Genomic DNA, 27,318 nt, shown 5'->3' with positions numbered 1-27,318 from the left:
CGTATTCTTGTAGTGATTTACCAAATACCTTCACCCTTAATAGGTACCTCCATAGATGATATACCAACACCACTCTTTCTGGTGTCGTATCCTGCTCCCATACATGAGAAAACCGAAGCAGCTGCAGCTTCGAGTGATCATGCATTCACAAATTTCTAGCTACTGCCCTTCCTTGATCTCACAAGTTTCTTCTTCATCAGTTGAAATCCGATTCAAGAGGCCCTTATAATCTATTATGAGAGCAGAGAACCATAATTTCTTAATTAGCTACTGAAATTCAACAACTGATTGCCTTATTACTTCATTACATACAAAAACTGAAGCAATTCGTTTCAAATACAATTATAAGTGCAGGTTGTTGAAAAGAAAATTGAAAATGAATCAAATTCAAAATAATTTGATGGGTGTTCAAGTTCAAGATACACTGTTTTCAAAACTGGAGTCTGATTTTAAATTTCGATGGAAGCTTGAGAGATAAACTAACTCTCGACGAAGAGCAGATTCCAAAAAATTTGTGTTATTCTAAAGAGTTTTTTCCTCGAGGTGATAATCAGAAATTGGATCTTAGGTTTCAAATCAGATCGTAAAATATAAAGAAATCTCGAATTTGAATCTATGAAAACCCTGAAATATTTTTCCCCAAAAAACCAGAAATTAATCAATTATTACGGTAAATGACAATGAGTAGATTGTATCTGTTCGCCTGGCATAATCTATTCGATTGATTTTTGTTGATGAATCTCTGATTTGTTTGTTGTTATTGTTCCTCAGAAAGGGCAAAGAAGGAGTGATGGTTGATCTGAGAAGAAGTCGCCTTGTTGTAGCAGACGACGCTGATGCAGTTCAGCAGCGCTAATGGGGTGAAGCGGCGGTGGTTGGCGCGGAGATTTTCCGTATCAAGTTAACCGATCGGATATTGCTCCTCGGAATTGATGGTAGTGAAGCAGTCATGCTCCGGGAGAGAAGTTAATTAAGATCTTCTCCAACGGGTTGGTTGTGAAGTAAAAAATCTTTATCTACGTAGAATACACACCATTTTTAAAAAGAAAGAATCTCCAGACCTAACTTCTTTTACTAATTTCTAGATGACATGACATATTTTTAGGTAGACATCCTCTTCGTCAACCTCTTGTTTCAAAGGTTCACTAAGTGCTTCATACTAGTACTCAACAGCCATAGCATATAAGGATTATGAGTTTACCACACAAGCTTGGAATGTTCAGTTCAAGCGATTGCTTCTCGAACGTCATCATGAAGCAGTGATTAATTAAGCTATTGAAGATCTGGGAAAGAAAATTTCCACAGAACCTAAAAACTGCAGACCACGTTCGAGAAATATGATCACAGCTCGAGTGGAAGTCAATTTGAAAAAACCCTTCAAGAGAGGAGAATGGTGGAATTCTAATGCAGGAGAACGATTATGGATTCGCTATCATTGGGTTAAGCAACCACATAGCCTCTGTGGTGACTGCTACACTATTTACCATGATGCAAATACCTGCAAGGAAGTAGGTGAATTTTTACGAGAGAGAGGTATGACAGAAGAAGAGTATGAAGCTCATTGTGCTGCTAAGAACAACGATGTTGCTGAAGGTTCTGATATTAATAATGAGAATGAAGACAATGCTTCTCATATTGAAGAGATTGATGATTCTATGGAAGAGTCGGAGAATCAGAGAACTACCAAAAGAGCTAGGAATCAAAATATGGCCTCAAATGGGTATAATCCTTCCATTGAGGGTTCTTTCATTGCTATTCATGGAGGAGATGGTAATGATATTGTAACTAGAAATACTCATGATGCACAAATGATTGAAGTTGAGATGGACACTGGAGAGACTCATGTTGCTGACACAAAGATTAATCCCATGCATAATCAAGGAAGCCATGCAATAACGGTACAAATTATTATAACTCATAATTTTTACTTATTTATTGATCCTTTAAATTTGGTTTTACTTTATCATCTCTTTGCGAGTCATAGAAGTATAGTTCTCTCCATTCTTGTTAAAATAGAGCTAACCATGAGAGTCCTAGCTTGGAACTGTCAGGGTTTCAACAGTAAAAACACTAGAGACCATCTAAAAGACCTTCTATGTCGTTATAATCCAGATATCATATTTATATCAGAAACGAAATTAGGATCAGGCAAAATGGCTAAACTAATTAAACCATACAAATTTCCTAATAATAAGTTAATCTCCTCTAGAGGTTTAGCTGGGGGTCTTATACTCCTTTGGAAAGATGGTTTTAATTTCAAAGTTGTGAATGCAGAATCTTGGATCATTAATTGTCTAGTGCATGATAATCCTTCAAAACCAGAATGAGTTTTTAGTTGTATGTACGGCTCGTCATATCATAATAACAAGGAAAAACAATGGAACTACATCAACAGTTTAAGCTCATTTTACCAGCGAAAACATGTTATCTAAGAACTTTGTACTACTAGCGAAAACATGTTATCTAAGAATCAATTAGCAAGGTCCATATCAACGACATGTTATGTACTGGATGCTAGTCCATCACCATATTGTTTGAATGGTAAAATTACTTCTACCCCAAACACGAATTTGATGATGATTTTGTCGAAGATCGATATGTTGCTTTAATCTCCAATTGAACTGTGTGTGTGGGGAAGGGGGGGGGGGGGGGGGGGGGGGGGGGTATCTGCAAAAAGCCCTCTGATGCTTAAGGTAGCTAGGGATTTTTCACGGATAATTGTATGGGGAAGATTACATACCTTTTTTGGGTTGTGAACCCCTACATTTGTATGGTGCGAATTTCCATTCATTTTCTTCAATTTCGTGGCAGGCATCAATTGCCATAACTGGCCCTGCATGCCTCCTCCCATAACTGGCCCTTGCATGCCTCCTCCCATAACTGGTCCTTGCATGTCTCCTCCAATAACTGACTTGCATGCCCTCTGTCATAACTGGCCTGCATGCCTCCTGGAATGTTCCAAAAACCTCCTCTAGGGTTATGAAACTAGCCAAGAAAAATGGTGCAAAGGGTTGTCCCAACAAGTAAGCTTACACTAGTCTAAAATGCGGAATTTAGGACAGGCAGAAACTGTCGAAAATAGAGTTATAGACTAATACCTTCTGTCCTAAAGTTTGTCTTATTATATGACGGTTCGTTTTTGTCAAAAATTTACAACAGTTGTCTAAAATTAACTACTGATGATGATTGTCAAAATTCTCATCTGTCTGTCCTTTTTAGATTCAGCTGGATTCAGCCTAATCTAATTTTACTGAGTCAGATTCTGCCGAATCTGATTGAGCTTAGTTGATTTGTATATTTTCTTTTCATATTATTTTTAGTTCTCGTTAAATACTTGGAAACTAAACCAAAAAGTAGAATTTTGTTAACAAGTGCAACACGTTCAATTAAAATTAACTTCAATTTAGATAACTCGACAACTCAAACATCGTCAAGTTCAACAAAAGCAACAGATTTTATCCATGTTCAAAACACAAAGAAGAAAGAAAATTAAACTTGCAAACAGTATGATTTAACACATAACTTGCAGGCTGTTCTCCATAGTGTATCCAAATGCTTTAAACTTCCAAACATTATGATTTAACACACAGCTTGCAGGTTGTTCTCTATAATGTATCCACATGAGATCTGATTTATCGAATCCTTTTTCAAGTAGATGTCCATGTATATCCTTCATAAGTATCTCATCACCCTTAAAGATCTGATATTTTTTACAAGATAGTGGTAGACACCATTTTCCCCTAGATTTTCCTGAACTTCACGAAAGATGCAACGGCTTATATATTGAGGTTGACATAGGATGTCTAATCATCATTGTTTGTTTGCAGATACAACGACTTTGATAAATCCAAGGGATAACAGGTTTACTTGAATTTAGATGAGCGCCAAAATAAAAATGATAATAGGTTACATTAATTGGCGATCAATTCTCACTGAAACGGTAACCACCTACAAGAATATAAAAATATAATAAATAGATACGTAAAAAAGGATTTCATGTAAAGAAAAATATATGCATACATTAACAAAACAGAACAGTACAACACTATAATCAGCACCAATGCTTCAGAGAGCAAACTGATGCACAATGTCAGGCATGGATTAAATTCAACAAGTAACCACCATCATTTCTTATCAAAAAATTGATTAGAATTTGCACTGTGACATCAATTTTAATACAAAAACACAAGCCAATGGAGCAAAATTATACGAGAAAAAACATGAATGTGAAGAGATTTATTTTTTTTAGTAACTGCAAACAATATCAATTTTCTCAAAAGACGTGCTTGATGCTTTCTTCGATGAAAACTGACTAGGATAATTAAGTCGATAATTCTACATCTATCGCCGTCTAAATCCCGTGAGACCCACCGTACCTCACAAAAGAAAATGGAGGACCCGCAGTGGGACCCATATCCCACCCCTACAAGCTTCAGCGGGTCCCAGAAACTGTGAGACGCGGTGATTTTCACGGTGAGGTGCGACAGTCACTCAATAAAGTAAGGTTTTAGAAAATCAATGAAACAAGGGGCTCGGGAGTCTTAATTTCTTGATTTATGTTATCTGCACAAGAATGAAACTAAGTAGCAGACTAGTCCAGATGTTGGCATGATAATAGTCAGATGTTGTCAAATTTGTTATTAACAAGTGGTCCTAATTATAATTAAGATTAACAAGTTGTCCTCATTAAGATTTTCAAGAACGGTCAAATTCATCTGTCACTTACAATTAAGTGATTATCCATTGACATAGCATCAACTAAAAGTAAAAAGAGACAAACAATTTACAATACACGCAAGAAGGAGCTTACCAGTCGAGCACCATAAGTCTAGTCTTAGCATATCGCCGGGGATATATTTTAAAATCAAGATCCACTAGCTTACCACATGGTCTCTTTGAGAAAACGTAGTGATGCAGATAATAAATGCCTGCACGGTATGATGTGACCTCTATGGTTAACAATTATCTACAGATGAAACAAGACGAGAACACAAAACCAGGGTAAAAATTCAACTTACAGGTACGATTGTTGAAAGGGAGACAATCTTAATGGAAGATCCTGCCAGGTTGCATACAATTCTAAATATTAAAGAAGAAAGTGTAAGCAGCTGGGCACTGAATAACTCAACAAATAACATATATGTAGTAGCATAAAATCGCACACCACGTCCAAAAGTGAAGCTACTTAACTAAATTAAAATGAAGATGCATGAACAAACATGAACACAAAGATATACGTGGTTCGGCATGATTACCTACGTCCACGAGGTGAAAGGGATGATTGATATTACTTCAAGTTTTGTTACAAGTGATGATCTCTCACAACAATGATCTCTTTTCTCACTAAGTGTGAACTTTCTCTCACTTACAACCTGCCCTTTAGTCTCTACATGCCCTTATATTTATAGGTCAAGGCAGGGATACAACAAAGTTACAGTGTAAATCATGGTGTATCTATCTCGCTGTTTTTCCTCGGGCCTATATTGATGTTCCTCCGATCTATCGGCTAAACTGATACAGTAAGGTCTCCCGATAGTGTTACACCCGAGGCCGATCCTTTAATGTTACTTAGTCCGAGGTCGCCTTCTTCCTTCTCGCCGTTTCGTCTTGACTTTCTTTCTTAGTTTGACCGAGTGTCTCCTAGTCTTTTGTCAGCTTTGTCAGTTGATGGGAGACTTGTCACATCTGACAGCTGAATGGTTGTTACACTCGGCCCACGTGACCTCTCCTTCTTTGTGCCCGCATGAGTTATTCAGTACTTCTCTTCCTTCGTTTCTTGGTGCACCTTAGCCTATCTCGCCACCTAGCCCTGTGGGTTATTAACACCTACATTTATGCCCCTTCTTTCACTCGTGTGCCTGACACGAGGGGAAGAAAACCGTTTGACTTCCCACGTCCCTAGTCATGCCGCTAATTCCGCCATGCAGTTCCCCACTATGCTGCCTTTATGACTCGTAACCGTCGCTGCCGGTTACGATGCCTTTGAGTATAAATTGTGCGGCTTCTTCTTCTAACCCTCATTTATGTTTTCCTTCCAAATTACAAGTTTCTCTCTCCAGATGCCTCTACTCCTTCCTTGCCGCCATTACTTCTGGTGACCCTTCTCCATTCTTCTTCGATTTTCAAGTTGACGACGGTTGCCTCGGTTGGTCTCCTTCTTTCATTGTTCTTTCTTCTGTTTGTCTTTGGGTTTCGAGCTCTCCCTTTGTTCTGCAATGGCAACTTCTTCCCCTCCCATGACTGAAAAGAGGTGCGTGAGTGATACCTTTTCTGATGTCGTTTCCCTTGATTCTTTGTTTTTGCTTGATAGTCCTTCCCATCATGATTATCGTGCTATGAAGTCCATCTTTCCTGACAGTTCTCCTTCGTTTCCATGTAGGGCTGATAAGAGAATTTCTAAGGAACTGTCTGATGATGAGTTCATTAATCAGTTAAAGGAAGAATTCGGCCTTCAAAACTATGAGGTGGCTCTCATCTCGGGCCAAACGGGTGTGTTGAGGAAAGCCGATGTCGATAAGTTCCCACAGTCGTCCGTGGCGGTTATCATTACTAGAGGGAAGCTCGAGCTTGGTCTTCGTCTCCCGTTGTATGATCCTGAGAGCCCCTTCTATTACGAGGTGCTGTCACAGCTTCGTCCTCTCCGAGGTTTGGCTCAGTGGAATGGAAATACTTATCGCCTAATGAACGAGTGGAAGAGGCGAGGCGAGGGTTATTGTACTAAGGCCGAGTGGTCGACTTATAAACCAACCAATGCTTCAGCATACACTTCTGCCAGTTTTGTTGCTAATTATCGGAGCGGGACCGCTACCAATGGTGACCTTGATGGATTCGCCGCTAGCCCACATCGTCAGAAGGTTCTCCCCGATGGTAATGCTAGGCTAATGTTGGATGCTGATCCTATTAGTAAAGGTTCTAACAAACGTGCTCGTCATACGAATGACCCCTACTGGGATCGAGTTCCACTTCTTGTCCGTGGTCAGATTTTGCACGGTAGCTTTCCTCCTCCGGAACTTCCCGTCGAGCGTTATCCTTTCTGGGTTATTAATGATGATAAGGTATGTCTTCTTTCCCTCCGTTTCCTTTGGTCCCGACCGTATGGCTCGGGGTATTGATTGTCTTTTGGTTGGCGCAGGTTAAGTCTCAGAGCGAGCCTGTTAAAGCAGCTCCGATTTCTAAGAAGAGAAGTGCTAGCATAAGGGTCGAGGAGGATCAGGGGAAGGTAACAAACACACTGTTTTAGTTCTAAGTACATGTATTTTCCCCTATTTTTTGCCTTCACGTGGTCTGACATAGGGCCTTGTGCATAAAATGGCTAGGTGCGATGATGAAAATATTGGTGGGTCTGAGGTTCAAGAAGGTGAGGATTTTGATGATCGACATCCCATATCTCATTTTCTGAAGAGGTCGTTAAAAGATTGCTCTGACGTCTCGTCCGCAATTGTAGGTGGTGACGTTCAGGTTGGGGAGAAGATCCCGAGGCGCAATCCCCCTCGGGGTAGATCGGTAACGAAGGGCGAGGCGCCCAAAGACTTGGATATTGTGATCGAGATCCTCGATCAGGACGATGAGGATGATATCTTCGGCGATGACGATGAGGATGAAGCTAAGAAAGATGGTGATGCTGCTGTTGTGGTTTCTGGCTTGCAGTCTTGCGAGCCCGGGTCGACCGAAATACTCGTGTTGGATAAGGTTATTAATATTGAGACTGAAGTATTGCAGAGGTTTCCCCAGAATATCTCTGGGCCATCATCCAATGTTCAGACTTCGTTCACCATTTCAGGCCCTATTTGTAACTCGCTCGGCGCACTGACTTCTGAAAAGTTTGGGTCCTTTTCCGATGAGCAAATGATCACCGCGGTGCCCCAGTATGGAGACATATCGTATACTTTTGACACCATGGTGAGTATCTCGCTTGTGTTCACCTTATTTTCGTCGGATCTTGCTGACACGCTTTGTCTTGGACGCTGAATTCTTAGGCCGTCAATCGGGCGAGGTTGGAGGCTGCCATTCGGCGGAGGGAGGTTCAGCAATTTGAGGTTGTGAAACTTTAGTTGCAGCAGAAGAGGGAGCGATCACGCGATCTAGAACTCAAACTTGTGGCCGCTCAAGGTATGTTGCCGAGATATCTGTAGTTGTTGGTTGAGTTATTCGTGTCAATATCCTAAGTCTAGTGTTATCCTTTTAGCCAAGATAGCTAGTATAGATCTAGATGCTTCTTCGGAATATCGCCTTATGAAGAGAAAATGGGATATTTAAAAGGATCATGTGGAGAATCTGCTTAGACGTATATCTAATAAGGATGGCAAAATAGATCGCCAAGAGGACGAGATCAGGCAGCTTCAGGAAGAGCTGGAGCGATATCGGAGATTCGAGTATGTGCCTGAAGAGATGGATAATCTTCGAGTTCACCTGGGTTAATTTCAAAGGCCCGCCACTGATAAAACATTATTGGACGACAACTTGGAAAGTCAGAATCAATCCCTAAGGCTTCAGAACCGAGATTTGCATGTGGATCGGCAACGAATCTTGAAGGAGAAGGTTGTGGCTGAGCGGTTAAATCATGAATCGTGTGAGAAAGCCAAAGGTTTCGAAAAATTGTCCCAAGACTTAGTGTGGACACAGGCTCAGTTGTCGTCCCTTCAGTTAGCCCATAACCGCCATAGGGTCGAGTGGTGTGATGATAAGAAGTATTGCCCCACCAACGAGTTCAACGAGCAGTCTTATAACGATCTAACTTCAATACTTTCCAAGGCCGAGAATGAGTTAGCTAAATCTTTGGAGGCGCTAGAAATTGTGCTACCAACCCTTTCAGGTCTCTTGAGATCATGTCGGACTGATTATGTGATTAGGACGATTTGTTGCCCTTTTGTCGTCCTTTTGTTTCCTTTTGTTATCTTAGTGGTCCCGTGCTAATCGTGTTGTTTGTCGTGATATCACAGCTAAACAAGGCCGAGTACGCGACCTGGAGAAGAAAGTTCTTGATCTAAGGCAGGACGTGGGGAGGCTGCAAAAGAGTGAGGCCGATATGAAAGCGAAGGTTGTTACTGCCGAGGCGGCCTCTCAGCAGCTGAGCCAGCAAATCGACAATGAAAGGATTGCCCACAAGGCCGAGCTCGCCGAGAAGATTACTGCTGGTGTCAACCAGTACATCGAGAAGAAACGTCGTGAGGTCGCTCAGAGGAAGGGAGGATCCAAAGCTGCTTCAACTCAAGAATGATTCCGTTCTTTGTGGTGTTGCGTCACTAATTTGCCTATGATCTCGGGTTGTAATTCGCTTGAACACTTAATTTCCCCTTTTCTTGATTGTGTGTTTGATGGGGTGTTGCGTCGCCGTATTCATGGTTGTTTCTTATTTGGACACCTTTGACCTCTTATTTTCGAACTCCATAAGTCATTATTTTGTTCCTCTGGGTTTCACATATAATATAAGTTAGTATTTAAAATCATTTATGTCGAACACAATCGATAAGGAGGGTCATCGGAGCCGATGCCATGTCCCGACCGAAGTATCTCATCACTATCTCTTAGATTCAGTGGAAGGGCAATAGTCTTTCTAGATGCTAGGCTCGACGATCCCAAGTGGTTATCAACCAACCAACTTAGGCAAGTGGTCACGGCCACTTGCGATGGGGGTAACCTTTCATATGTAAGTAGGTTACCTAGTTGAGAAGAATCCGTGTCTTAACAACCTTTGGTATCTGGTTTCCAACCACCAGTACCCTTAGGCTACCTCGGCACTTGCACCCTGCCACTGCCCCGAGTATCAAATAGCCAGTCGACTGTAAGTCACCTCGGCACTTGCACACTGCCATTGCCCCGAGTACGAATGACCATTCGAGTGTAATTCACCTCGGCACTTGCACACTTCCATTGCCCAGAGTACGAATGACCATTCGAGTGTAAGCGACCTCGGCACTTGTACACTGCCATTGCCCCGAGTTCGAATGACCATTAGTCGCTCATGCCATGTTTCCTACCCCTCGTGGTTTTAAGGAAATAAATGACAAGATATCGTACCTTTTTTTACGTGCACCCCTTCATGGGTGATAGAGTTTCAAGTGATGAGCGTTCCATGGCCTTGGATCGGGTGTTCCATCCGGCTTCAGTATCTTATATGCTCCCTCGCCCACTTTTGACATGATTGTGTAAGGTCCGCCCCATCTCGCCGCCAGTTTCCCACCCTTTTTGTCGCGCTCATAGCTCGGTAGTTCCTTTAATACCAATTGTCCCGGTTGGAACTCTCTCGGCGGACCCCTTTATTGTATTCTCTTTGTAGCCTTCTCTGGTAGTTCTCCATCTTTTGCAGTGCCATTTCTCGTGTTTCCTCCAGATCGTCAAGTTTGGCCAAGATTAAGTCGGCATAAATATTTCGTCTCCATGCCTCGGTTCTTGTAGTGGGTAACATCGCCTCAGTTGGTAATATGGCTTCCGTTCCATAATTGAGCATGAAAGGAGATGGCCCAGTTTCCTCCCTTCTTGTGGTCATATAAGCCCAAAGAATATTGTAAATCTCTTCACACCAATCCCCATACTCCTCTTCTAGATTTTTCTTTAAGTTGTCGGCGATGGTTTTATTTGTAATCTTAGTCTGCCGATTACTCTGAGGATAGATGGGGGTAGCCTTACTCTTCCGAATGTTATAAGTGTTAAATAGCAAGTCAATGTTTTTCCCCTGTAGTTGTTTTCCATTGTCCGAGACGATTGCTGCTGGTACACCAAAACGGCATATGATATGTTCCCAGATGTACCTGAAGACATCTTTGTCTCGGATGTGCTTTAAGGGTGCTGCTTCTACCCACTTGGTAAAATAGTCCGTGGCCACAATTAAGTATTTTTTCTGTCCCGACCCGACATGAAATGGTCCTACAATGTTGATCCCCCACTTGGCATAGGGCCAGTTACTTATCACTGAGTTTAAGGACACTGCTGGCGAGCGTATTTTCTTTCCGAACCTTTGGCATTCCTCACAAACTAGGGTCATTTGCTTCACGTCATCATTCATATAAGTCCAGAAATAACCCATCGTTTTTTCTCTAGCCTACAGACTCCGACCAGAGATTTGATTCCCTGCCGCACCATAGTGTAATTCACTAATTCGTTCAAGATTGACTGCCCTTCTTATTTACTTAAGCACCTCAGGAGCGGCCCCTAAATAGGATTTTCTGTATAGAATTCCATCCCTTAATTCATAGGCGACCAATTTACTCTTGGTTTTATTTATCTCGGGCCTTTATTTGGGTAGCTCGCCTGTTTCTAAGTATAAATGAATTGGTTTGCGCCAGTCGCCTTCTTTGTATCTATCGGCCATGTTGACTGCCACATAAGCTTGCCCCTCTGGCGCTTCTGGAATAGAGGGCGTAAGAATTCTCATCATATGAATGCCATCGACACTCGGATCTATTAACATAGATGCGATATATGACAAGGCGTCGGCATGTCGATTATCTTTCCTGCATATGTGTCGAAACTTGATGCTGGGGATTTGGGCGATGTAGAATTGTGAGAGTTCCCAATACCTTTGTAAGACCAGATCGTGAGTAGCATATAGACCGGTTTTTGGCGAATTACCAGTTGCGAGTCGCTAGTTAGCCTGACATCTTGTATCCCCATTTCCACGAGTAACCTTAGGGCATGAATTACGCCCTCATACTCGGTTACATTATTTGTCGCCTTGAACTCCAATCTGAATGAGTGGACGATTTTCTTCCCTTTCGGTGTTGTAAAGACTATCCCCAAACCTGATCCATCTTTATTAGCTGCTCCATCGACAAATACCTCCCATCGTGTCGGGTCACTTGTATCCAGAAGATCGACCGGATCCTCTCGGTCCTTCTCCATACCCGGTATATCCTCCACTTCATCCTCACCGCTTAACGGAAAGTCAGCCAAAAAATCTTCTAACACTTGTGCTTTTACGGCCGTTCGCATTTCATAGGTGATGTTAAACTGTTTGATTTGAGATCCCCACTTGGATATTCTTCCAGATCGCCCCGCATTGTATAGCACTGCTTCAATGGGCGACTTTGTTAATACCCGAATTCGATGGGCCTAAAAATAAGTTCTCAGCTTCTGAGTGGAGAACGTTAATGCTAAAACCATTTGCTCGATTCGGGTATAGTTATTTTCGGCCGGGCTTAGTGTCTTTCTAATGAAGTAAATAGGCTTCTCTTCTTTTTCCTCGTTCTTAACTAAAACTGCACTGATGGCATAAGATGTTTCCCCTAGATACAGAGTAAGAACCTCGTTGGGCTCGGGTCTCTGTAACACAGGGAGGCTTGCGAGGTGTAGTTTGATGTTTTGGAAAGCCTCCTCGCACTCGTCCGTCCATCTGAATTTCTGTCCCTTCTTAAGCGTACCCAAAAAGTCCTTACATCAGTCCGATGACCGAGATACGAATCGCTCCAACGCTGCCAAACTTCCGTTTAATTTTTGCACGTCTTATACCATCGCAGGCGAGGGCATTTAGAGAATGGCCCTTACCTTTTCGGGATCTGCCTCTATCCCCTTTGGCGTGATGATGTACCGTAGGAACTTATCCTATGTGACCCATAAGTCGCACTTTGCCGGATTCACTTTCATCTTAAACCTCTTCATTGTTTAAAAGGTCTCCTGGAGGTCTCAGAGGTGGTTTTTTGCCAGTCGGTTCTTTACCAACATATCATCGACATACACCTCGATGGTGTCATGGATCTTGTCTTCAAACATATCCCCTACTAGTCTTTGGTAAGTGGCGCCTGCGTTTTTCAACCCGAACGACATCTTTGTGTAACAATACAAACCCCTTGGTGTAAAGAAAGAGGTGTGTTCTTGGTCCTCGAGGGACAGGGGGATCTGGTTATACCCCGAGTACCCGTCCATCAGCATTATTTACTCGTGCCCTACTATAGATTCCACCAGTTGATCGATACTTGGTAGGGGGAAAATGTCCTTCGGGCAAGCCTTATTTAGGTCACTGAAGTCGATGCAGTCCCTAACTCCTCCATTCTTCTTGGGCAGTATCACCATTTTATATATCCATTGTGGGTACTGATATTTTCTGATGATTCCCGAAGTTTGTAGTTTCTTTAATTCTTCTTTAACCGCCGCCTGTAATTCTGGGGCAATTCGCCTCATCTTTTATCGGACCGGTCTGAAGCTTGGATCTATTTTTAAATGATGACAGCATATCTCCGGATCAAGGCCTTCCATCTCGTATGTGTTCCATGCGAAAGCGCCCAGGTTATCTCGTAGAATTACTATGAGCTGGGTCGTTTGTTCCTCCGATAATAATGATCCGATTTTTAATATCTTCGGCTCCTCGACGGTATCTAAGTTGACTTCTCGGGTGGGTTATACGGCCGAGAAATTTGGCTTTGGTTCGTTCATCGGCGCCGTTCCCTGTAATTGCTATAATGGTCCCTTTTCGTTGGTTTCGTACGCCATGACCGCCTGGGAGATTACCTTTTCCAGTTCTTGAGCAGCGTCGGCTTCCTTGGCTTTGTTCGTTTCCCTCCTTTGTCGTGCTCGCCTTTCCTCGTTTTGTTGAATGTTGACCTGCATACATTGTCCGGCTGCCTGGGAATCGCCAATAACTTCCACTACTCCCTTATATGTAGGGAATCTTAGTCTCTGATGATAGGCCGACACTACCCCTTGATCCCGGCGATCCATGGTCTCCCGATGATTGCTTCATAGGGCCAGACAACATCGACCACACAAAATGTGGTAAGTGTATCAAGGTAGCCGCCTCCATCCGTCACTCGTAAAGTAACCTCTCCCTTTGGGATAGTCACGGTCCCATTGAAACCGTAAATTCGATATGTTGACGGAATGAGGATGTCATCCGATAATTCCATTCTTTTGAAAGTATCATAGAAAAGAACTTCAACCGAGCTCCCACTATCTACTAAAATTCTCTTCACCCCCATTCTTCGATCATCAGAGTAATAACCAAAGGGTCCCCATGGGCTTGACCGTTTAATGGGACATCCTTGGCAGAGAACGAGATAGGTTGCATCATCCATGGCTCCATTGGCAGGGTCTTGGACATACTGAAAATCTATTTGTCGTTACGGTCTCTCTTATGAATTTTGGATGTGATCCCTAAGCCCAAGTCGTACCCCTCGGTAGCCGAGTGCGAAATGGTGTTACATACAAACTTGGTGGATATGTCGATTCGAACTTGGTGGACCGGCACCTCAGGTATGATTGCTGGTGCTGCTGCCTGGAGGACGAACTGCCTCAGGTAGCCATCTCGGATTAAGTTTTGTACGATGTCTTTTACTTCTCTGCAATTGTTGGTATAATGGCCCCGATATTTATGATAGTGACAGTACTCGGGGTGGTCCCTCGTCTCCTCAAATTGTACTCCCCTCGAGCTCGGGTAGATGATGTCGTTTCTCTTCTCGACCTCTCTGAAGATTTCTTATAGTGGAGCATTTAAAGGAGTGTAGGTCCTTGCCTCGTGTCGCGGCCTTTTTCCTTTCTCGACCCACTCTTTCTTTCCAGTTCTTCTCGGTGGCGGGCCGCTGGGGTGCTTCATTTGTGGTCGTCTGAGCCGTCGCACTCGCCTCATGTACTCCCCGATATTTTGATTCTTCCTGTATCTCCTCTAAAGCTATATAATGTTCCTACATTCTCCTCATTTATTTCAAGGCTTGAGGCTTCTCGGAGAACATGGCTATCCAGATCAGATCTGATTTCCCCAGTGTATTTTCGAATCTGAATATCTGTTGGTTGACTGGTACTTGACCAATTTCCGTGCACAATTTTCTCCATCGATCTGTCAAATTTCTCAGTGGTTCTTTGAATCTTCGGGCTAGGGTGAACAATCTATTGACTCTGGGTCGATATTTGTTGTTGTGCATGTAATTCTCAAGAAAGGTTTCGACTAAGACATCATAAGTATTGATGGACCCTGCTGGGAGTGCATAGAACCAGTTCCTCGCCTCGCCTTCTAGGCTTGCCGGAAATAATTTTCACATGACCACATCACTGCCCTTCCATTGGAGTAGCGACATGGTGTACATCTTGACGTGTTCAACAATGTCTCCTGTTCTGTCAAATCTTAATGGGAATTCAGGGAGCGTGCACTTTGGTGGAAACGATGCCAGCTCCAATTCTCGAGTGAAGGGTGTCTTCTCGGCTTCGCTTATCACTTCAGCGAGCTTGTCGTCCTCACTGTTTCCTGTTAGCTTCTTAATTTTTTCTTTTAATTCTTTGAGCTTATCCTTCATTGCATTCCTTGGCCTTCACCTCTCCTCGGGCTCTTCTTCTTTCGTAGATGAATTCTCGGGCGGACCATATCCTCATACTATCGGCCTTGTTGTTGGATGTATCGGGGGATGACCTGATCGTCCCTGGTTGCTCGATGCGCCTTGACTGGACGATCCTTTGGATATGGACCTTAGATTACGTAACTGATAATTTTCGTACTCTAACGCCAGATTTCTCTGCTGCAGTTCCTTTAAGATCGCTTCTTTCCTCCTTTTATTTTCCAGAATGACTAACAATGTTGGATCGGTGCTCTCATGACTAGAGTGCCCGTTTTGATAATTCAAATGAGTCGGGGGTGCTGCCGCTGTTAGTGGTGGAGGCGAGAGTGGGAACACGGGGGAAACCTGAGTCGTAACCGATGGGACGCCTCTAGTGTCATTTCGTCTACCTAACTTCACATGCCTAAGTCGTTCCTGCTCACGATCTAAAGCCTCTTGATACTCGGCTCTCCGCCTAGCCCTTCTCCTTTTGGCCTGCATGATCAATGCCTCCTCATCGTCCTCAGTGTCCGATGCAGCCAGCCCGTCTATCTGCTCAGGTATTCCTTGTGTCGGGTGGATTGGCTCTAAAGGAGCAGGGTCATCGTCTCGTCCCAAGTCGGCTTCCTCGTCCACGGTTGGCATTCCTCCTGCCGGTGCTCGAGATTTCTCGGGGGGTGGTTGTCGGCCATTTCCTTGTCTCGGTTCCGTTATCCCTTCTTGCATGCCACTGGTGGTAACCGTGCGGTTCCTTAAGGTCCTTCCCGTCCCTGAGGTGCTAGCCATCGTCTCTGATGCGCATCTTGTCCGAGTGTCGTCCCTACCTATGTCAGCAAAAACAAGTAACACCTTACTTTGACCAGTTTTTGAAAGTTTTATGGGTTGTACGAACTCAGAGGAAAGGATCTGACACTGAAACTGGACTTAAGTACGATACCCCATATTTTTTCCGGCTGACCACACTAATCCAACACTTTCTGGATCTAAGTACAACTTTTGTCAAGTATCATGCTAAGTCGCTTTTAGTACCTCGGCTGTGCACTAATCACTATTTGTCCTACATTCCCTACATTCCAAATCATTAAAGACTGGTACTTTTCGAGTGAAAAGCCTTGAGTTTGTACGCTTGTGACGTCATACGTGTGTTATCCCCTTGGACTAAAGCAGGGATGACTTTCCCTGCTTTTCTTGGGTTTGTTCCGGAAGGTGGTGATGACTACAAACAGTCTTAGCTTTCCACTCTCCGATATAATCCATCAGTCTAGAGTCGACCTGTCGAGGTGGGTTTTGTAAGAGCCAAGGCTTTCAAGATTCCGGCGTGGAACTTCAAGTAACTGCAACCAAATATCAAGGATGCTACATGGGAGTTTTTTGAAGCTTCATAGCTGCTTGAATCTGATGACGAAATATGAGTAAAGAAGACGAAGAAAACAAGTGAAGAGAGTGCTACTTTACTCACTGATTGACACAACTAGCCGATTTGATGACAGAGTCTCACCGCAGCTACTACCAAACGACAATGGCGTTATTTGGGAGCTCTCGGAGATCTTCATGTTGCCTTTACTAATCAGACACAGCCTAACTGAAGGTTTTTCCTTCTGAAGAAACTTTATAAATGAAACCCTCACTTTGCTGACAAAATGGAAAAAAAACAAATAGAAACGAAAATAGTCACACCAACAGAGTTTATCTCTTAGCATCAACTAGCACTCAAGGTGTTCTTAGGAGATTTAGATTATCTCATTTGGTGGATGACATCAAGGTATCCGAAGATGTTAGACGTTCCCCTTAGTCGGCGCCAGAATGTAGTAGCATAAAATCGCACACCACATCCAAAAGTGAAGTTACTTAACTAAATCAAAATGAAGACGCATAAACAAACATGAACACAAAGATATATGTGGTTCATCATGATTACCTACGTCCACGGGGTGAAAGGGATGATTGATATTACTTCAAGTTTTGTTACAAGCGATGATCTCTCACAACAATGATCTCTTTTCTCACTAAGTGTGAACATTCTCTCACTTACAACCTGCCCTTTACTCTCTACATGCCCTTATATTTATAGGCCAAGGTAGGGATACAACTAAGTTACAGTGTAAATCATGGTGTATCTGTCTCGTTGTTTTTCCTCGGGCCTACATTGATGTTCCTCCGATCTATCGGCTGGACGGATACAGTAAGGGCTCCCGATAGTGTTACACCCGAGGCCGATCCTTCAATGTTACTTAGTCCGAGGTCGCCTTCTTCCTTCTCGCCGTTTCGTCTTGACTTTCTTTCTTAGTTTGACCGAGTGTCTCCTAGTCTTCTGTCAGCTTTGTCAGTTGATGGGAGACTTTTCACATCCGACAGCTGAATGGTTGTTACACTCGGCCCACGTGACCTCTCTTTCGTTGTGCCCGCATGAGTTATTCAGTACTTCTCTTCATTCGTTTCTTGGTGCACCTTAGCCTAGGATCTCGCCACCTAGCCCAGTGGGTTATTAACACCTACAATATAAATGAAGGAAGATCATACTAACTCAAACTTTATTAAAGCCACAAAGGACATTCTAAGAGCAATTCAAGAGTACACAAAAGAGATTATAACCACAACTAGATCATTAACACCAAAAGGGACTAAAGTCAATCCTTTATTGGAAATTTTATTGAAATAATATCTACTGAATCCTTGTGATTGCGATACTTATGATTTCACAGTTAATTATGATCTCAACCATCATAAATCATCACCATGTTTCAAATATAAAGTACTCACATGCTATAAAGGATTTACATTTTCTAATGTGTAATAAGATTAGGAAAACCCCGCTGAAAATTCCGACATGTTCCTCATCTGATGAGGGATGGAGACGAATTTTCATGCCACACAAGAACTGGAGCATCGTAGGAAGACAACAAAACAACATAATTAACCAAAATCAAAATCATGATGTAAGATCCCTTTCTCTTATTTCCAATTCAAATTCGTGAAGAACCCAAATTTCAAACCTCTTAATTCTACCTGAATTCTGATCACAAGGACTCAGTTTAATAACAAGAAAACAACAAAACATGATAAGATCCACCATTTATTACTGCTAATTGAATTTTATATATCAAGCAACAAGGATCTAAAAATAAGAAGAATCTCCGATTGGGGATCTGATATACAATCCAAAAAATAAATCGAACAAAATCAAAATAATTTTACCAGTATCAGGAGAATCTTTACCTAATTGAAATCTCTATATCTTCTGCGCGGTGGGTTTCTTTGCGTTAATATGTTTGGATCGAGATGTGTAAAAAACAAGAGAGTTGAAGTGGAAGTTCAAGAGAAACTTTTTTATTTTGGATTTTGATAAACACCAATGACGAAATAAATGGGAGCACGTTCCCTTCGGTGAAGGTTCAGTTTTAAGAGGTTTCTAGTTGTGATTGCAAGCCGTTAGATCTTGTTTATCGACGGACCAAAATGCTCATTCATCCACGTACAGATCCTAAAACGAAAGTAGGGATGAAATACCAATTGGTTCTAAAAATAATATATTAGAGTTAGTTTGGTCCAGTTGACCCAGTCAACTGTCTATTTGGTCCTTATTTAAAATATATATTGTTGTTTGGTCCAAAAAATTATTGTTTGGTCCTAAGGTGGACAATACCCACGCGGGATGATGTCATCAATGATGTCACAGTCCTTTAATAGTGGCAAAAATACTCTTTTTCTATTTTTTCTCTCTCTTAATAAAAATAAATAAATAAAAACTTAAAACTTAAATATCATTTGAAGTTATTCATTTGTAGTGAAGGATAATCCATTAAAGTAATTCATTAAATGAATTCATTTTGTAGAATGAACTCGTACAATAGTTCATTTTATAGCTAAATAATAAGGAAAAAATTAAAAGCTCTGAAACATAGCGACAATAGTACTCATTGGAAAGCTATCGTCGAGGGCTTTCCGAATATATAAAATTTATCATTTTTGGACATATGGTTCAAAAGATATTTTAAGTTTTAAGTTTTTATTTATGTAATTTTATTAAGAGAGAGAAAAAAGAGAAAAAAAATATAAGAGAGAGAAAATAAGAGAAAGAAATGGTGATTTAGATATTTTAATATTTTCAAATAATTATGGACCAAATGGAAAAGGTGATTTCTGAAATGACTAAATTGACTTGGGACCACATAAAAAAGGACCAAACCATATTTTTCCCAAAACCGAATGGGTGGAAGTTGGAAAGTGGGGGCAAATAGACACGAGAATAAATTACAAATTCTTTCCATTATTTATCAACATACAAAATATTTGACAAATCTCAACCGTAAAATATTGAAGGACCGAAAATATACGTCATTTCTTCCACGCCCAGAGTGTCCTCAATACCATAATTTGGACTAGTGTTACGTGCCTAGCCCAAGAGGAATAATTCATTCAAGCCTACAGTGGGGCGTAGAAATCAGTTAGGTATACATTATGGGGCTGAAAAATCCAGGCTATGGAATTAAGTTGTGTTGCGCTGCATTGAATCAGGGCGACAAAATTAAGTTTTGTCGTGCTGCACTGAATCAGGACTACAGAATTAAGTTGCGTCACGCTGCACTGAATCAGGGATACATTATTAAGTTGCGTCGTGCTACGCAATAACAGATCTAACTGGCCGGACGGTCTGCCGTCGGTTTTGTCGCCGATTACTGTGGCCGCCGGCGACCTGCTGCTGCATTTCCGTCACCGCTGCCGGAGAAGGTGAAGACGCCGGTCACCGCTGTTGATGATGACGTCGTGTTGATGTCATGACGGAAGATACTAACAGCGTCTGTTAACGAAACGAAATATTCTAGGTATATGCTATCACCGTTAACGTTAACGGAATATTCCGACAGTATTAGCATCTGCTGACGTCGGTGCACAGTTTTGCTGTTGACTGTGCCTAAACTGATGACGTGGTCGGCGCTGGTTGGTATGTTCTGGTGACGTGGCAAGCTGACGTGTCATGTTGATGACGTGGAAACTTCCGGACGATGGAAGGCGTTGACGTGTCACTTGCTTACGTGGCTTTTGATGATGTGGCATTTGATGATGTGTCTAGCAGATATGGCACCTTGCTGACGTGGCGGTCGCGGGTTGGCCAACACTTGTGACGCGGCACGCTGACGTCACTGCTGTCGATGTCATGCTGATGTCATTGTGGGATGATTTCTTACCCTAGTTTGGGGGTTCTTGCACATGGGCTTGCACATGGAGTGTTTGTAAGGCCTAGTTAGCCATACTTAGCTTATAGGAAGAATTTTGTAGGCCTAACTTAGCACATTTTTGGTGTAGAATATTTAAGGGTACAAACATCGCCCCCTCTTAATCCATAACTAGTTATGGGTTAAGAAGTTCGGGTTCTCCATAACTCGCCCCCAAGCGCGCTGCTTGGAGTGTTATGCAACTCGCCCCAAGGTATGTAATGAATGCGCTGGATTGTCAAATATCTCGCCCCCAAATGGTTGAGGTGATATATAACTCGCCCCCAGTAAGTTTTGTATCATGCTTCTCAATGCTCGCGCAAGGGTGCACTTCCCTGCTGCATTTTGTTCGCGCATGGAGTGAAAAGTTGATTTTTTCTGCTATCTTGAATTCGCGCAGGGGGCCAATCCTACTATTCAATATGCGCGCAGAGTCGAGATGTGTACATTTTCACATGCATGGATAGGTGAAAATGTTCGCCACATTTGCTGATGTCCCATTTGATGGGGATACATTTGGAATAGGGTAAAAATGCTCGAATTGTGCATTCACCCTATCCGCGAGGTGTCAGAGATGCTGCTGATATTAGACTTGAATTGTACTGTTTTTCCATTTAGGAGTGACTACGGATTAGAACGTCCGTAGTAGCTTATAATTAAACACATAAATTTCGATAAAGTGTCGAATACCAAAATAATGTTTAATTAAATTTCTGAATTGAAATATCAAGATAAGTACCTACTGCTCGACAACAGCTGCCTTGTTAAAAACTTTGCGTGGAAAACCCAGTGGGATAAAACCATCATAAAGGAAAAAGAGTGCAGCACGACAAGATTTGAAATTACTCCTAATGATAAAACTTCTTCAAGTGGAACGAATTCCACGGCTTCCATGGCTCACCATCTTGACTACCATCGAGGTTTCTTAGGTAGTAAGCGCCACGAGATGATGGCCTGTCCACTATGTACGGACCTTCCCAGTTTGCTCCGAGCTTCCCACAGTTTGGTTCCATTGTGGCTTCTCGGGTTTTCTTCAAGACATATTCCCCTAGTTTGAATGACCGTTCTCTGACTTTACGATCAAATCTCAGCTTGATTGCCTGCTGGTATCGGACTAACTGTTGTAAGGTTATTTCTCTTTATTCTTCTAGTAACTCTTTATCCAGAGCCAATATGCTGTCGTTTTCCCAGATTTGGCAACACGAGTTTTGTTAGTCTTGAGATGTACCTCAGTGGGTATGACTACCTCTGTTCCATAAGCCAGTGTAAACGGTGAAAATCCATTGGATCTTTTTGGGGTTGTTCGATAGGACCATAAAACACCAGGGAATTCTTCTGTCCATTTTCCTTTTTATTTCTCCAGTCTTTTCTTGAGATTATCCATAATAACGCGATTGGTCGCCTCCGCCTGCCCGTTGCTCTGAGCATAGTAAGGAGATGAGAAATTGTGGCGGATATTCAGGTTATTGCAAAAAAATTTGATCACCCCAGAATCGAACTGCTTCCCATTGTCTGATACTATCACGTCTGGGATCCCAAATCTGTAGATGATATTCTCCCATATGAATCTTTTCACATCATGTCTGGTAACGTGTACCAGTGCCACTGCTTCGAACCATTTGGTGAAATAATCAATAGCGGCTAGTACAAATTTAACGCCTCCAGGATCTTTGGGAAGTGGTCTGACGATGTCTAGTCCCCACATAGAGAATGGCCAGGGACTAAAAACTGGATGCAATTTGTTGGAGAGCTTTTTAGGAACTGGAGCGTGCTCTTGGCATGGCACGCATTTATGTGCGTATTCTTTAGCATATTTCTGCATGTATGGCCAGAAGTATCCCTGGGAAAGTATCATGTGTGCAAGACTGCGCCATCCAGAATGGTTGCCACATATTCCTTTATGAGCCTCCACCAATATCTGTTGCCCTTCTTATGCTGGTACGCACCGCAAAAATGGCTCTAAAGCTACAAGTTTGCGGGTACAGTTGTCCCTCGATCATTGAATATCTCCAAGCGTTCTTATTCACCTTTGAAGCGAGATGATCATCTTCTGGGAGTTCATTGGTTGTCAAATATCGAACATAAGGTTGACGCATGTCCGAAGTGTTTTCAGCAGGACTTCTGGAATCATCTATCACTGGACTGTCAACGTTCTAGGTATCTCCCCGTGCTGATGTAGTTTCTCTCTCGCCCTCACTAGAGTGTTCGAGAGCCAGAAAAAAAATGGCTGTCGGAGATGCTAGGTAACTCTTGGAAATCCGCCATAACGAAACGGGTGGTATCAGTTTCGACTGCATAAGAAAGGTATGCTAAAGCATCTACATGCCTGTTTTCCATCCATGGTCGCTGCCCAATAGAAAACTGGTCGAATTCATTTGCAAGCTCTATCATATGATCCAAATATAGGGCCATCCTCTCTTCTTTGGCTCTATTGGTCCCCAGAAACTAGTTAACTACAAGCATGTAATCAGTTACCAGCTTCATGTTCTTCGCATCTAACTGTTTGACAGCCTTTAAACCGATAATTGCAGCTTCATATTCAGCTTCATTGTTTGATGCCTGAAAACCCAGCCTGGTCGCTTTCTCGATCCTCGAACCTTCGGGAGTAAGAATGACACATCCAACTCCAACACCACCAACATTTGATGACCCATCAGTAAACACGGTCCATAATGGTTCAGGTGTATCAACATCCATTGCAGACTCTCCCCCAGTCTGACCGGTGGATGACTCTATGGGTTTGAAAAACTCCTCTTCTTCTTTGGTAACTGTTTGTATGTCGTCTACAGGAAAATCTGCTAGCAGTTTATCCAGGGCGTGTCCCTTCTTTACAGTTCTGGTCTCATACTTGATTTCATACGCCCCCAGAATATTTGACCATATGGCCAGTCGTATGGAATCATCAGCACGTTCCAGGATTTTCTTTAGCGGGTATTCCGAGCAGACAACGATTTTCCTCCCTACCTCCCTTGGAAATAAGGTTTGAGGCGACGAGATGCATGGAACAGTGCAAGTACTATCTTTTCGATCTTTTTGCACCGTGTTTCCGCCCCCGTCAAAGATGTATTGACAAAGTAAACAGGCTTTTCATGTGTATCTGTAACGAACAGAACTGCACTTACAACGTTCTCCATTGCAGCCAGATAAACTCCGACAGGTTGTCCAGTTTTTGGACTCACCAAAACTAGAGGAGTTGACAAATATTGTTTGATCTCATTGAATGATTTTTCGCACTCATCCGTCCAACCAAAATTCACTTCTTTCTTCAACACATCAAAGAATGGTTTGAATCGATCCGAAGAGCATGAAATAAAACGATTTAAAGCAGCTAATCGTCCTACTAGCTTCTGAACCTCCTTCTTCATTCTTGGGGATGGCATCTCTCTGATGACTCTGATTTGCTCTGGATTCTCCTCAGTTCCTTTGTGCGTCATCAAGTATCCAAAGAATTTTCCCGATGACAGCCCGAATGAACATTTGGATGGATTGAGCTTCATACGATATTACCTCAAGATATCGAACGTCTTCTGCAGATCAAGAAAATGCGAATCCTTTCACAACCATATCGTCGATATACACTTCCATCGACTTCCCAATCAGGTCCTTGAACATATGGTCTACTAAATGGTGGTAGGTCGCCCCTGCGTTTTTTAGACCGAACGGCATTACGGTATAGAAATAAACTCCTCTTTCAGTCACAAACGCAGTATGCTCTTGATCTTCCTCGAACAAAGGTATTTGGTTATACCTTGTAAAACCGTCCATGAATGACAGTCTCCCATACCCTGAGGTTGCATCCACCAGATCTCTTATCTATGGCGGCGGGTACGGATCACTCGGACATGCTTTATTCAAATCATTAAAATCGATACAAGCACGAATTTTACCATTCTTCTTTGGAACGGGTACGACATTTGACATCCAGCGAGGATACTGCACTGGTCGAATAAAGCCTGCTTCCAACAGCTTTTCGACTTCTGCAGTAACTACATCTTTTTTGCTTTGTGCCATATTCCTGATTTTCTGACGAACTGTACGGAACTTCTCATCAATATTTATCCTGTGGCAGGATACATTCGGATCTATCCCAGGCATCTCAGCAAAACTCCATGCGAAAACGTCTGCGTTTGCCCTTAGCAATGTAATCAAACCATCACGTTCATGTGTAGGAAGGTTTGCCCCTACGAACGTTGTTTTGTGCTACTCATCTCCAATCTGGACCTCGATCAGTTTCTCAACTGTTGGGGGTTCAGCTGCGTCCTCTCTCATATATGATTCTGGAGGGAGAGGATTCTGTAATTGCTATTTGTGCTCGACTCGCATGATTTGGTTCCCGCTAACTTCCGACTTTTTGTACTCATCCATAGCACTCTCATGATACTTGTGGGCGGTCATCTGGTCGCTCCTAACTTTCACGACTCCTTCAGGGGAAATAAACTTCAAACATTGATGATATAAGGATGTGACAGCACCGATCTCATGCATCCAGTCTCGTCCTACAATCGCATTGTAGGGAGCTCGACAATCAAGCAACAAGAAATTGCCTAAAACGGACTTGTCAGCCACTGTTGTATGTATCTTCACTTTTCCAATCGCTTTTGTAACTTCGCCACTGAAACCGATAATTGGATTTTCATCCTCCTCGATCAAGTCGTGTGGGAGATTCATAGGGGAATAAGCTCCTGAACACAACATGCTCACTGAGCTTCCTGTATCCACTAGAATCCAGTTGTTTGAGGGTGAAAACAGCTTCTGCTGATTTTGGTAATTTCGGGTGTGTGGGTGAGAAACGAGTCTAAACCCTAAACAATGAACTACAAGGAGTACTTTGATTCGAGAGATCAATATGTACAAATCCGGCCTAAACCAAGAAATGGTCGTTCCATACTTGCTTCGGTCACAAAGTCAAGGAGAAGGGTTGGTCTAGGGAGGGAAGCGAATAGAGTGTTGAGACCAGAATAGTTGATTCGGGAAGAGTAGTTGTTTGACGACTTGTGCCAGAAAGTGGGAAGCTAACAGATGGGAAACCTAACAAGTGATTTATGAGTGTTGTATTCTCCTGACCAAAAACTGGTTGTTTGGTGGAAATAGGTGAGACGTATTTATACAAGTCGCAACGAAACGTACCCTGGTCTTGTAAGAATTAGAAACGGTTTAGTAAATGGAAGAAATCGGTAATGGGTAACGCCTGTAATTGATGTTTCCACAATGAAGGAAACGTTTCACCATTACTCCTTGTATTTACTAGCCGCCTCACTCTTATGACACTTTCTTGTAACGGGCGTAGTGTACGCCGCACACTGTAAACCGTCAAACCAATATCCTGATGAGCATCCCCCAGTTTGTGACATGTTTTGATGTCTCGAGTATTTTCGTGGAAAACGTGTAGCATGTTGTTACGTGTGGCGTGGCCAAAGGATTTGGCGTTTGTATCCAAGTTGGTGTCGTGACCAAAGAATAGGCATCGTATCCAGGTTGGTGTCGTGATCAGAGAGTTAGCATTGCAGCCAAGTTGGTGCCGTGACCAAGAGTTAGCATCGCATCCAAGACATTGCCACGAGTCGTTTGGTGGCAGGTTTGTACGGATGAGATCTGCATCTCAGGAGGAAGGATAGCCGTAGATTGTGGAAACCCTTCGTTTGGCAACCAGCGGCATGGTTGCAGCGCTTGCATGCTCTTGGCACGGCCAAATTAGGGTTTTGGCATCGTGGCCAAGAGATTTCCACAATCGTTTGGTGGCAAGTTTGTATGGATGAGATTCGTATCCCATGAGGAAGGGCAGCCGTTGATTGTTTCAACCCTTCGTCTGGCAACCAGCGGAATGGTTGCAGTGTGTGCATGCCCTTGGCGCGGCCAAATTAGAGTTTTGGCGTCGTGGCCAAGAATTGGCGCCATGTCAAGAGATATCCACAAATTGTTTGGTGGCAAGTTTGTATGGTTGAGATCCGTATCTCAGGAGGAATGGTGGTCGTTGATTCTTGCAACCCTTCTTTTGGCATCCAGCGGCATGGCCGACATGGCTTTGGCATAGTTTAGGCGCGGCCAAGCTGGGATTTTGACATAGTTTAGGCGCGGCGAAAACCTAGGATTTTGGCATAGTTTAGGCAAGGCCAAAATTAAGGCTTGGCATTGGGCCAAAAGTTGCCATGCGTTAGGTGGCGAACTTGGACGGCTGAGATCTGCATCTCAGATGGAAGGGTAGACGTTGATTGTTGTAACCCTCCGTTTGGCAGCCATCGACATGTGGTAGGGCCGGCATGGCTTTGGCATATTTTAAGCGTGGCGAAAATTAGGGTTTTGGAAAAACCGTGATGTTTGGCCTTGGGACGGAAGTTGCCATGCGTTAGGTGGAGAACTTGGACGGCTGAGATCTGCATCTCAGATGGAAGGGTAGCCGTTGATTATTACAACCCTCCGTTTGGCAGCCAGCGGCATGTGATAGGGCCGGCATGCTTTGGCATATTTTAGGCGTGGCCAAAATTAGGGTTTTGGCAAAACCGTGATGTTTGTCCTTGGGCCAGAAGTATCCATGCATTAGGTGGCGACATGGCTTTGGTGCGGAGGTGTGGCTGGCATGGCATGTCATTGGCACGATGGTACGACTGGCATGGTTGGTATGCCTTTGCGCGGTGGTGCGGCTGGCATGGTTGGGATGCCTTTGGCGCGGAGACGTGGCTGGCATGGTATGCAATTGTCACGGTGGTGCGGCTGGCATGGTTGGCATGCCATCGGCGCGGAGACGTGGCTGGCATGGGGTTGTCATGCCTTTGGCGCGGAGACATGGCTGGCATGGTATGCCATTGGCACAGTGGTGCGGCTGGCATGGTTGGCATGCCTTTGCGCGGAGACGTGGCTGACATGGTATACCATTG

The sequence above is a fragment of the Papaver somniferum genome, chromosome 1 (genome assembly GCF_003573695.1).
Source record: "Papaver somniferum cultivar HN1 chromosome 1, ASM357369v1, whole genome shotgun sequence".
Taxonomy (NCBI): Eukaryota; Viridiplantae; Streptophyta; class Magnoliopsida; order Ranunculales; family Papaveraceae; genus Papaver; species Papaver somniferum.
The sequence above is the reverse complement of the archived record's forward strand: the minus strand, read 5'-3'. Positions refer to the sequence as shown.